This window comes from Pristiophorus japonicus, chromosome 1 (assembly GCF_044704955.1).
Source record: "Pristiophorus japonicus isolate sPriJap1 chromosome 1, sPriJap1.hap1, whole genome shotgun sequence".
NCBI classification, from domain to species: domain Eukaryota; kingdom Metazoa; phylum Chordata; class Chondrichthyes; family Pristiophoridae; genus Pristiophorus; species Pristiophorus japonicus.
In genome coordinates, this window is record NC_091977.1 from 326,122,892 (window position 1) to 326,136,238 (window position 13,347).

The 13,347-nt window shown below is 47.2% G+C and overlaps 1 protein-coding gene across 3 annotated transcripts in view; it reads right to left on the bottom strand.

The window, feature by feature from the left end:
• Window positions 1-13,347, bottom strand: part of ano10a (anoctamin 10a) — a 128,979-nt gene that overhangs the window by 60,868 nt on the left and 54,764 nt on the right. The gene's annotated exons all lie outside the window — the stretch shown is intronic.

Below are 13,347 nucleotides of genomic sequence, written 5' to 3' on the forward strand. Positions count from 1 at the left end.
AAAATCAGCAAAGCAAGAACTGCCAGCCGTGGCTCAGTGGGATGCACACTCGCCCGAGTCAGAAAGCTATGGGTTCAAGTCCCACTCCAGAGACTTGTTCACATAATCCAGGCTGACACATCCAGTACTGAGTGAGCTGTCGGAGGTGCCGTCTTTCAGATGACCTCTGGACATCTCAAAGTGCTTTACAATCACTGTTGTAATGTAGGAAGAGCTTCAACCAACTTGCACACAGCAAGTTCCCACAAACAGCAATGAGATAAACGACCAGATAATCTGTTTTTAATGATGTTGTTTGAGGCATAAATATTGTCCAGAACACCGTGGAGAACTCCCCTGCTCTTCTTCGAAATAGTGCCATGGGATATTTTACGTCCACCTGAGAGAGCAGCTGGGATTTCCGACAGTGCAGCACTCCCTCAGCAATGCACTAGGAGTGTCAGCCTAGATTTTGGTCTCAAGTCCCTGGAATGAGACTTGAACCTGACTCAGAGGTGAGAGTGTTACCACTGAGCCACAGCTGACCTCTCAAAGAAAATCTCTCAAACATTTGACCTTAGGAAGAACGCAGCAGTGCTGGGCATGGGGAATGACATGGGATTATTGAGCAAAGAAGCTACAGCTTGGAGGATGAAAGCAGATAGGATTTTATAGAATCATGGAAACTTATAGCACGGGAGGCCGTCATTCGGCCGTTGGCCCATGCTGGCTCTTTAAAAGTGCAGTCGTGCTTTGTCCTACACCACAGTTTTTTGTCTGCAATCCTGTAAGTTCCTCATCCTGTCCAACTCCCTTTTACATTTAATTATGGAATCAGCTTCCATCACCTTTTCAGGTAGAGCGTCAACTGAGTGAAAAAAATGCTGATCTCCAATATTCCCCGTAGATTCTTTTTGGGTGCACGATCCATTTAAGGCCCATTCACAGTTGAACTTTAACATTGCAAAACCCAGTCCCGGGACTGGCAGAGAGCCAGGAACGTTGCTCATCTCCCCTCTAGATCTTTGCCAATTATTTTGAATCTCCAACCTCTGGTTATTGACCCACTCACCAGAGGGAATAGTTTTTCTCTATCTAGTCTACAAAACCTATTATCTTGAAAACCTCTATTAAGTCATCTGTTAACCTTCTCTGTTCCAAGGAGCACAGTCCTAACTTTACTAACCTCATAACTGAAGTCCCTCATCCTCAGTATCTTCCTCATAAACCTCTTCTGTACCCTTTTCTAAGGACTTTGGCATCTTTCCTGAAGTGTGGTGCCCAGAATAGTCCACAACACTCCAATTGAGGCTATACCAGCGATTTTAAAAGTCCGAGCATGATCTCTTGCTTTTATAATCTATGCCTCCATTTATAAATCCAAGTAACCCATATGCTAACGAAGGGTCATCGAGCTGAAACATTAACTCTGTTTCTCTCCACAGATGCTGCCTGACTCGCTGAGATTTACAGCATTTTCTGTTTTTAATTGCTTTTTTTAACCACCTTGCCATGCCACCTTTAAGGATTTGTGTATATGGACACTAAAGTCTCTGCTCACCAACAACTTTTCAAAGCTCAAATCGTGTGGAAAGCCAAATTCTGGCAATTTGGCCTCTGAAGCACAGATGATTCAGTTCTATTTGCACTTATATTGTTTGCTGGTTTGTCTGGTTTGAATTTTTGGGGTTTAAGAGGTTTGGAAAGGGGTGATTTTCCAACCTTCAACCCTAAGGAATTCAAACAGATCTTAGCATCAAGAACTGAGATATATGCAAAGTAATCAGAATCTGGATTTAAACTCTGCATGTGGCTCATGAAATTAAAAGCTTGGCTGCCCCAGGTTTAACAGACTACACAGTGAAAACAAACCGGTTTTGTAGTGTTAAATGGTGTTTCTGATAACTGAGATTTGTGAAATTTAAATTGGAACATAAAAGCCACATGAATTAGCTTTGGCCACAAGCAATCGCATTCTGTCACCAATTATAACTTTTTGAACTGCACACGTAAACCACAAGTTAGAGAATCAACATATTTCAACAAAGTATAGAGGTAGGATTTGTTGGCATCTTACAGCTTGAAGGTAAGATTTATAGTCAGGTTGTGGCTTTGAATATTTTATACAAACAGCACTAAAAGGAGAATGACACTCCCAGATAAAATGTGTGAGTGCTTTTCGAAAGCTATATATCATTACAAGATGTGCTTGCATGACAGTCGACAAGATTAAGTGTGCTTTGTTTCCCTCCATTCTATGTGCTTAGTTAATTGCTTAATACTGTGATAATATTTAATATTTATTCTGGAGTTCACTTGAACTGTCCAATATTTCCTATTGTAAATAATCATGAATCCTGTTGATTTAATCAGACTTTACTCTTACCCACTGAAATTCACTTAAAAGCTGCTACCAACAAACACTGGGTGCCTACCACAAATAGATCCAATATATTGAATGTATGTGCTTACTGTTTTTTAGGTCACAACACGTAAACTGGTCTCCTAGTTTCCTCTGTCTGCTGCCTGCCAGGGTCCTATGTAAACGGAGTATGGTCGTCAGTCTCAAATGCAGTTCCTACTGGGCAATGGGCCACAGCACAAACCTCAACCGAATTTGAAACCAATTGGTAAACGCGCTGAGCGATCGGGCTGGGCAGCTGGAGTAGTAAATGGGGCTGGGGGGGGGGGGGGGGGAGAAAGTGAGGGGGAAAAGCTGGAGAATGGGTGCACTTTTAAGACTGGGGCTGAGTCAAAGAGTTGTAGCAAAGGAGAAATGTGACTTTGCGCATCTATAGGGCAGCAACACACACTCTGGTCACGAAAGCAAAAGCCCATGGGATCCAGGGCAAAGTGGCAAGTTGGATCCAAAATTGGTTGAGAGGCAGGAAGCAAAGGGTAATGGTTGATGGGTGTTTTTGTGACTGGAAGGCTGTTTCCATTGAGGTTCCGCAAGGCTCAGTACTGGGTTCCTTGCTTTTTGTGGTATATATCAATGAGCTAGACTTGAATGTACAGGGTATGATTAAGTAGTTTGCAGATGATACAAACATTGGCCGTGTAGTTGATGAGGAAGAAAGCTGTAGACTGGAGGAAGATATCAATGAACTGGTCAGGTGGGCAGAACAGTGGCAAATGGAATTTAATCCGGAGAAGTGTGAGGAAATGCATTTGGGTAGGGCTAACCAGACAAGGGAATACACAATAAATGGTAGGACACTGAGAAGTCTAGAGGAGCAGAGGGACCTTGGAGTGCATGTCCACAGATTCCTGAAGGTTTTTCACCCAGAGGGTGGTGGGGGTCTGGAACTCACTCAATGAAAGGGTGGTAGAGGCAGAAATCCACATAGCATTTAAAAAGTACTTGGATATACACTTGAAGTGCCGTAACCTACAAGGCTACGGAACAAGAGCTGGAAAGTGCGATTCAGCTCTATGTCGGTCGGCAAGGACATATTGGGCCGAATGGCATCCTTCTGCGCTGTAAATTTCTATGATTACCTTCTCTGCAGCGGTTACTTGCAATGGTGACGACTTTGGGCTATGAGGCAGAGCTAATCCTAGAGAAGGTTAAGAGAGGGCACACGGGATGAGAGAGCGGCGCGCGGGACACACGAGCGGCGCGCGGGACGAGAGAGAGGAGAGAGAGTGAAGAGAGGAGAGAGAGAGAGAGGAGAGGAAACAAGAGAGAGAGGGGGAGGGGAATCGAGAGAGGGAGCGAGAGAGAGCGCGAGCGAGCGCGAGGGGGGGGGGGGAAAGAGAGCAAGAGAAGAGAGCGAGAGAAGAGAGCGAGAGCGCGCGAGAAACAGGAGGGGGGGAACGGGAGAGAGAGAGTTGGGGAAACGGGAGAGAGAGAGAGAGAGAGAGAGAGAGAGAGAGACACAAGAGAGAGAGAGAGACGAGAGAGAGAGAGAGAGAGAGAGAGAGAGACAGAGACAGAGAGAGAGAGAGAGAGAGACGGGGGAGGCGGAGAACCGGAAGCAAGGGAAGCGAGGGGGGAGGAACCGGGAGCGAGGAAAACGGGAGCAGGACATATATTATACATACTATATATGGAATGGAAGGCAAATGGAATGTTGGCCTTATTTGCAAGGGGGAGAGAGTATAAGAACAGAGAAGCCCTGCTACAACTGTACAGGGTATTGGTAAGGCCACACCTGGACCATTGCGTGCCGTTTTGGTCTCCGTATTTAAGGAAGGATATACTTGCATTGGAGGTTGTTCAGAGAAGATTCACGAGGTTGATTCAGGAGATGAGGGGATTGACTTATGAAGATAGGTTGAGCCTATACACATTGGAGTTCAGAAGAATGAAAGGTGATCTTATCGAAACATGTAAAATAATGAGGGGGCTTGACAAGTTGGCTGCAGAGAGGATATTTCCACTCATAGGGGAAACTAAAACTAGGGGACATAGTCTCAGAAGAAGGGGCCGCCATTTAAAACTGAGATGAGAAGGGATTTCTTGTCTCAGAGGGTTGTAAATCTATGGAATTCTCTGCCGCAAAGAACTGTGGAGGCTGGGTCATTGAATATATTTAAGGCGGAGATAGACAGATTTTTGAGCGATAAGGGAATAAAGGGTTATGGAGAGTGGGCAGGGAACTGAAGCTGAGCCCAAGATCAGATCAGATCAGCCATGATCTTATTAAATAGCGGAGCAGGCTTGAGGGACCAGGTGGCCTACTCCTACTCCCATTTCTTATGTTCTTCTGTTCTTATATTTGTGCATATAATTAACATCTCTATTCAATCGGGAAGAGAACATTCTGCAACAGAACAAATATAAAACTTCAACAAAGAATAATCTACAAATAATGGAGCCCCGGTCAAAAACATAACTGCATGATACTCGATCTCCCTTGATTTTAGTGTTATAAAAACAACTGAGGTTACTTTGTAGATTCAGGTAATGTTTCTCCAGCTGTTCTAACTGCAAGTGTATTACGAAATACTCCAATGCTTACAAAAGACTCCAACGTGACCACAGACATGCTCCAGCAATGGATATGGACCTGGGCCAGAAAAGATTTGCATCTAAGGCAGAGAACCAATGAACCATGCTGTAGGATACATGAAACAATTGGTTCAGACTCCAAGCTTATACCTGTTTCCACCTGAATGGTTGTGATGTGGAACAATCCAGTTTGCTTCCAATTTCCACCGTTCCCTCACCGACTCTTCCCTTCCCTTCCTCGGCTTCTCTGTCTCCATTTCTGGGGGATAGGCTATTGACAAACATTCACAATATGCCCACTGATTCCCACAGCTACCTGGACTACACCTCCTTCCACCCCGCTTCCTGTAAGGATTCCATTCCATTCTCGCATCTGCTCTGACGACGCCATCTTCCATACCAGTGCTTCCAACATGTCTTCCTTTTTCCTCAACCGAGGATTCCTCTCGACCGTGGTTGATGTGGCCCTCGACCGTGTCCTTTCTATTTCCGCACTTCTGCTCTGACTCCTTCCCCTCCCTCCCAGAACCACAATAGGGTTCGTCTTGTCCTCACTTTTCATCTCACCAGCCTCCACGTTTAAAGGATCATCCTCCGCCATTTCCGCCACCTCCAGCGTGATCCCACCACCAAATACATCTTCCCCTCCGCATTCTGAAGGGACTAATCCCTCCGTGATACCCTGGTCCAATCCTCAATCACCCCCAACACCCTCTCTCCTTCCTACTGCACCTTCCCGTGCAAGCGTACGAGATGCAACACTTGCCCTTTTACCTCCTCCCTTCCTACTGTTTAAGGATCCAAGCACTCCTTCCGGGTGAAACAGCGATTTACTTGTATTTCTTTCAATTTACTATACTGTATTCGCTGCTCATGATGCGGTCTCCTCTATATTGGGCAGATTGGGTGACCGCTTTGCAGAACAACTCTGTTCAGTCCGTAAGCGTGATCCCAAGCTGTTCTCCGCTCCATGCCCACTCTGATCTCTCCATCCTCAGCCCCTTACACTGTTCGAGCGAAGCTCAACGTAAGCACGAAGAACAGCACTTCATCTTTCGTTTAGGCACTTTACAGCCTTCTGGACTCAACATCAAGTTCAACAATTTCAGACCATAACCTTTGGCCCTATTTTTTCTATCGTTCCCATGGCAGCTGTTGATGATTCTGCCATTTCCATTTACATCCTATCTAGACTCATCTTTCGTTTAACGTGCCACATCACAATCTCGTTTTGCCTTATACCATCATCCCTTAGGGGGAGAAATTGCCCCCTTTTATAGCCTCGTTATTGCCTCCAAGGGGCAGATTTCACCCAGGGGAAGGGGGCGCTACCGCCTCCCGGGAAATTGCCCAGGAGGTTTGGGAGGCAATAACTAGGCAGCGACGACCTCTCACCGCCCTGTGCCGGCCCCTTAACGCCCCGTGGGGAAATTGCCCCATGGGTCGCGAAGCTGGCGGACATCTGCTCTCAGGGCACTTTTCAAAGGGGAGGCCTGCAGCGCCCAGTCGGGGGCGAGATTTCTGGGGCAGTATTTCTGGGCCAGGCGATAAAAGTCCCTGCCCTGGAAGGTTACCACCCCTAATCGGGGAGAGGGGCAATTTCGCCCCCTTAATTTCTTCTGCTTTACACCCAATCACAGACCTTCCTTTTTGTTCTTTTCTCCCTTCCCCCATTTCCCTGTCTCTACTCTTGTTTTAAAACCTGTTATATCTCTGCCTGTTTCCAGTTCTGATGAAGGGTCATCGACCTGAAACATTAACTCTGTTTCTCTCTCCACAGATGCTGCCTGACCTATTGAGTATTTCCAGCATTTTCTGTTTTTATTTAGGAGAGCCAAGGTGATGTGAAAAACATGCCATCACTTTAAATGCCGGTAGTGACACTACTGGTTATGGTACTTCTGGTTCCATTTAACAAACAATGTAGGTTAAATTACTAATGGAACAGTAGCATAGCGGCAATGTTACTGGACTAGTAATCCAGAGGCCTGGACTAATGCCCCAGAGACATGAGTCCCAAATCCCACCACAGCAGCTGGGGAATTTAAATTCAATTAAATAAATCTGGAATAAAAAGCTAGTATCCTTATGGTGACCATGAAACCATTGGATTGTCGTTAAATCCCATCTGGTTCACGAAGGAAATCTGCCATCTTTACCTGGGTCTGGCCTATATGTGACTCCAGACCCACAGCAATGTGGTTAACTCTTAACTGCCCTCTGAAATGGCCCAGCAAGTCACTCAGTTATAACAAACTGCTACGAGAAACAATAAAAAAAACGGACCACCCAGCACTGGCTTCAGACACAATGGCACACCCAGCCCAGTCAACCCTGCAAAGACCTCCTCACCAACATCTGGGTGGCGGCAAAGTGGTATACAGTAAGGAGGGAGTGGCCATAGGAGTCCTCAACATTGAATCCGGACCACATGAAGTCTCATGGCTTCTGGTCAAGCATGGGCAAGGAAACCTCCTGCTGATTACCATGACCACCCTCCCTCAAGCTGATGAATCAGTACTCCTCCGTGTTGAACATTGCTTGGAAGAAGCACTGAGCGTAGCAAGGGCACAGAAAGTACTCTCCGTGTCCATCACCCAGAGTGGCTCGGTAGCACCACTACTGATCGAGCTGGACGAGTCCTAAAGAACATAGCTGCCAGACTGGTCCTGTGGCAGGTGGTGAGAGAACCAACACGAGGGAAAAACCTACCTGACCTTGTCCTTCTCAATCTACCTGTTGCAGATGCATCTGTCCATGACAGCATTGGTTGTATTGTGGAAACTAAGTCCCATCTTCACAGCGAGGACACCCTCCATCGGTGTATGGCACTACCATCGTGTTAAATGGAATAGATTGAGAACAGATCTAGCAGCTCAAAATTGGGCATCCATGAGGCGCTGTGGGCCATCAGCAGCAGCAGAATTGTATTCCACCACAATCTATAACCTTATGGCCCGGCATATCCCTCACTCAACCATTAGCATCAAGCCAGGGGACAAATCCTGGTTCAATGAGTGTTTTAGAGCATGCCAGGAGCAGCACCAGGCATATCTAAAAATGAGGTGACAACCTGGGGAAGCTGCAACACAGGACTACATGCAAGCTAAAAGGCAGCAGCAGCATGCCATGGACAGGGCTAAGTGATCCCACAATTAACGGATCTCATCAAAGCTCTGTCGTCCTGCCACATCCAGTCGTGAATGGTGGTGGACCATTAAACAACTAACAGCAGGATGTGGCTCCATGAATATCCCCATCATCAATGATGGCGGAGCCCAGCACGGGAGTGCAAAAGAACAAGGCTGAAGCATTTGCAACCATCTTCAGCCAGAAGTGCCGAGCGGCTGAGCCATATTGGTATCCTCCTGAGATTCCCACCATCACAAAAGCCAGTCCAGCCAATTCGATTCACTCCACGTGGTATCAAGAAACAGCTGAGCGCACTGGCTACAGCAAAGATTATGGGCCCCGACAATATCCAGGCAGTCGTGCTGAAGACTTGTGCTCCAGAACTAGCCGTGCCTCTAGCCAACCTGTGCCAGTACAGCTACAACACTGGATTCCTCCGACAATGTGGAAAACTGCCCAGGTATTCTGGTCCACAAAAAGCAGGACAAATCCAATTTGGCCAATTACTGTCCCATCAGACTACTCTCAATTATCAGTAAAGTGATGGAAGGTGTCTTCGACAGCACTTACTCACCAATAACCTGCTCACCAATGCCCAGCTTGGGTTCCTCCAGGACCACTCAGCACCAGACCTCATTACAGCCTTGGTCCAAACATGGCCAAAAGAGCTGAATTCCAGAGGGGAGAGTGACTGCCCATGACATCAAGGTAGCATTTGACCAAGTGTGGCATCAAGGAGTTCTAGTAAAACTGAAGTCAATGGGAATAAGGGGGAAACTCTCCACTGGCTGGGCTTATACCTTGCACAGAGGAAGATGGTTGTGGTGGTTGGAGGTCAATCATCACAGCCCCAGGACATCGCTGCAGGAGTTCCTCAGGGCAGTGTCCTAGGCCCAACCATCTTCAGTTGCTTCATCAATGACCTTTCCTCCATCAGAAGGTCAGAAGTGGGGCTGTTCACTGTGCAGTCATCAGTGTTCAGTTCCATTCGCAACTCCTCAGATAATGAAGCAGTCCATGTCCACATGCAGCAAGACCTGGGCGACATTCAGGCTTTGACTGATAAGTGGCAAGTAACATTCGCACCACACAAGTGGCAGGCAATGACTCCTATCTCCAACCAGCGAGAGTCTACCCACTGCCCCTCGTCATTCAACAGCATTACCATCACCGAATCCCCTACCATCACCATTAACCAGAAACTTAACTGGACTAACCACATAAAAACAGGTCAGATCTGGGTATTCTGTGGCGAGTGTCTAACCTCCCGACTCCTCAAAGCCTTTTCACCATCTACAAGGCACAAGTCAGGAGTGTGATGGAATACTCTCCACTTGCTTGGATGAGTGCAGCTCCAACACTCAAGAAGCTCGACATCATCCAGGACAAAGCAGCCCACTTGATTGGCACCCCATCCCCCACCTTAAACATCCACTCCCTCCACCATCGGCGTACCATGGCTGCATCATCATAGGCGGTCCTTCAAACGAGGGTGACTTGCTTCCATACTAAAAGGAATGAGTTCGCACATGTTTCAATGAAGGACCAGATATTCCAGTCCTTAACTCGAGGGATAGGAAATGCCCGTGTGCGGAATTTTTTTTAACGTGTGGTGACCATTGCACATCAGCCACCACACGGGCTTGACGGAGCTAGGCCTTTATCCAGTGGCACGGGTTAACCATGACGACTGGAGACTTGCTCTGCTGCACGGACCTAGTGCGCACACATATCGTAGTGTGTGCTGGCCCGTGCTGCCTCATGGCCCTCGGCTCTTCGGGCCCTGTACCCCCATTTGCTGCTCCTCCACCACAAAAATGCAGTGTGTACCATCTACAAAATGCATTGCAGCAACTCGCCAAGGCTTCTGTGGCAGCACCTCCCAAACCCACGACCTCTACCACCTAGGACAAGGGCCGCAGGCTCATGGGAAAACCACCACCTCCACGCTCCCCTCCAAGTCACAACACCATCCTGACATGGAAGTATATCACCGCTCCTTCATCGTCGCTGGGTCAAAATCCTGGAACTCCATCCCTAACAGCAATGTGAGAGTACCTTCGTCACACGGACTGCAATGGTTCAGGAAGGTGGCTCACCACCATCTTCTCAAGGGCAATTGCAGATGAGCAATAAATGCTGGCCTTGCCAGAAATGCTCGCATCCCATGAACAAATAAAAAAAAACTACTGGAACTGGATTGTTCAGGATCGCAATCCTTCAGGTGGAAACAGGTTTAAGCTTGGAGTCAATTGTTTCATGTATCCTATAGCATGGTTATCTACAAGTCATTCTTAAATAACGCACTCTTTGGTTAAACTGTAAAAACTAGCAGTGTTATATTACTACAGGTTCTTACCACAACCACTACATATTTCAACAACACTACACTACAACAGGCCTGCATTGCACCGTGACTAGCAGTTATATAGCAATTTTCACATAGAAAAAAGTCGCAAAGCATTTCACAGGGGAGATAAATGGATGTTGAGCCAAAGGGCGAGAAATTATGACATGTGGGAGCCGAAGCCTGTATTTCTGAAATGCCTCGCTTTTGGCGCAGTCTGAGATGACACATGCTGGGTTAAAAGTTGAAGCAGCTTTCTGATGAACATGGAGTATATTGAAGTTTAGACCAAAGCAGAGGATGTCTCCACAAAACAGGATGCGAGATGATGGGAGAGTCATTCAGCTGTTCAACTGTGTCAATCTAATCACCTGTATTTTTACAGTAATTCATGGCAAGAGTCAATTGTTGTAATAAGATCTGATTTCAGGATAATGGGTAGCTGGTCGTTTAGTCTACATTATCTGTTAATTATTTGTATGCACTGTTGATGCACCACTGATGGTATGTATGGAAGCGGAGGAAGAGCATCCGGGAGGGCGCTGAGCACCTCAAGTCTCATCGCCGAGAGCATGCAGAAAACAAGCGCAGGCAGCGGAAGGAGCGTGCGGCAAACCAGTCCCACCCACCCTTTCCTTCAACGACTGTCTGTCCCACCTGTGATAGAGACTGTAATTCCTGTATTGGACTGTTCATTCACCTAAGAACTCACTTTTAGAGTGGAAGCAAGTCTTCCTCGATTTCGAGGGACTGCCAATGACTTTCCCCAGTTATCTGCGCCCTTTTTTTGGCGCGCGGCGCCTTTTTTGGGCTAAATTAAAATATCCAAGTTTCCCCAGCGTCAGTGTAACTCAGTTAGTTACGATTTTTTTTTAAGGTTAGTTTTTTTTTGCGTAACCTGATGACTGCGCCAGTTTTTCACATTTATGCAAGTTTGGCCAACTTACATTTTTCCTAGGGCGGCGTATGTGACCACTCCCAAAAAACCCTTTGCGCAGTTAAGAAAAACCAGCGCGCATTTAAAAAATCGGCGCAAAAAGACGCCATTGTTTTTATGCGAACTTTTGGAGGGAGTCAAGAACACATTAAATATTCATCATGAAGCTTAATTTTTTCCAAACTTAAAATGCAGAAAATGGAAGTATAATGCAATTCTTTAATTTAGGATTTTTTTCAAAGTGCCACGCCACCACCGAATGTCTCCTCACCGGGCTCGAAGGTCGGTGCGTCAGCCGGCAGAATCACTTCCTCACCTAGACACAGTGGCTCGGGGCTCGTGGAAGCCAAACTGAAGGGATGAGAACCCTTACGCTAAGCAGCATCAAAAGAAGCCCGAGGGTGGGGGGGGGGCGAGGGGTATTTGCTGAGCCACTGTGTCCGGGCGATGGAGCAATTTTGCTGGCTGACCCTCGAGCCCACTGAGGAGACATTCGGTCGGTGGTGGGATGATACTTTGAAAAAGATCTAAAATTAAAGAATTACATTAGACTATGTTGCCCCAAATGTCCTCATTTGAATGCCTAGTTTCCCATTCTAAGCAAACCTATTGCGCATGCGCAGACCTGGATGTGGTCCATACTAGGGCATCGACCTTGGGGAGAGAGTGAGGAGAGAAGCTTTAACTCCTTGTCCTGCTGTTTTGAGCGTCTTGCAAAGGTACAATTTAATCATGGAACAATACTGAATACCATACCTCGTGCAAGCCTTGTGCATGATGGTGCTGCGGAGGAGACGACTGATTCAACGTCATCACATGAGGAACCTCAGAGCACGTAGGATGATGGGCAGAAGGCCTTACCCACGTTGGGTATATCGAAAGAGGCATTCATTCCTGCACCTGAGTGATACAGACTGTGTGAGAAGGCTGTGTTTCCGCAAAGAAGTTGTAATCAAGAGCTGAGAGTTAGTAAAAGCAGACATGCAACCGAGAAGCGTCAGGGGACTGCTTGGTCAGTTGAAGTGAATGTTACAGCTGCATTTTCATTCGATGCATCTGGATCATTCCAGGCCACAATTGGGGATGTGTGCGCCATTTCTCACCATACAACACATATCTGCATTTGGCAGATGGCTTCTACGCTATATGCCCAGAGGAATGACTACATAAAGTTCCCCATGACCACCCAGGCAATGGGTGACAGGGCTGTGGGCTTCTCCAGGATTGCTGGCTTCCCAAAGGTACAGGGCTGCATTGATTGTACCCACATCGCCTTGCAAGCACCTTTGGAGGATTCCAAGATGTACAGGAACAGAAAAGGCTTCCACTCCATTAATGTGCAACTCGTGTGTGACAAGCATCGCATCATGTCAGTTGATGCCAGATACCCTGAGAGCACCCATGATGTGTTCATCCACGCAAGAGCGCTATATCTGACATGTTTCAGCAGCAGTCAGAAGGGCAGAGCTGGCTGCTGGGAGACAAAGGGTACGGCCTCGCTACCTGGCTCATGATGCCCCTATGCATAACCCGGAAGGAAGCTGACCGGGAACACAACATGTTGCACATTGCAACGTGCAGCATAATAGAGGACCACTGGCATCTTGAAACAGCGTTTCTGATGCCTGGATCATTCCGGAGGCTACTTGCAATACTCCCCTGAGATTGTCAGTCAGTTCACTGTTGTGTGCTGCATGCTGCATAACTTGGCCATCATGAGGCCGCAGCAGCTGGTAGTAGAAGACCCACCTGAGGTGAGAGTGGCTGATGATGAGGAGGAAGATGCAGATGACGAGGAGGAGGAGGAAGCCATGGAACTATCTGAACCCTGAGCACGACGGCGGAGGAGGGCAGGCCTTCGTGCCCTTTTAATGATTGCTCGAGCCTTGCGCCAGCAGCTCATCCGTGAACGCTTTGCTGCCTGAAGGCTCATACTATTCCAAAGGGACCATGTTTATTGTTTGGACCTGTTCCGTAATGTTGTGTTGTGTTAAT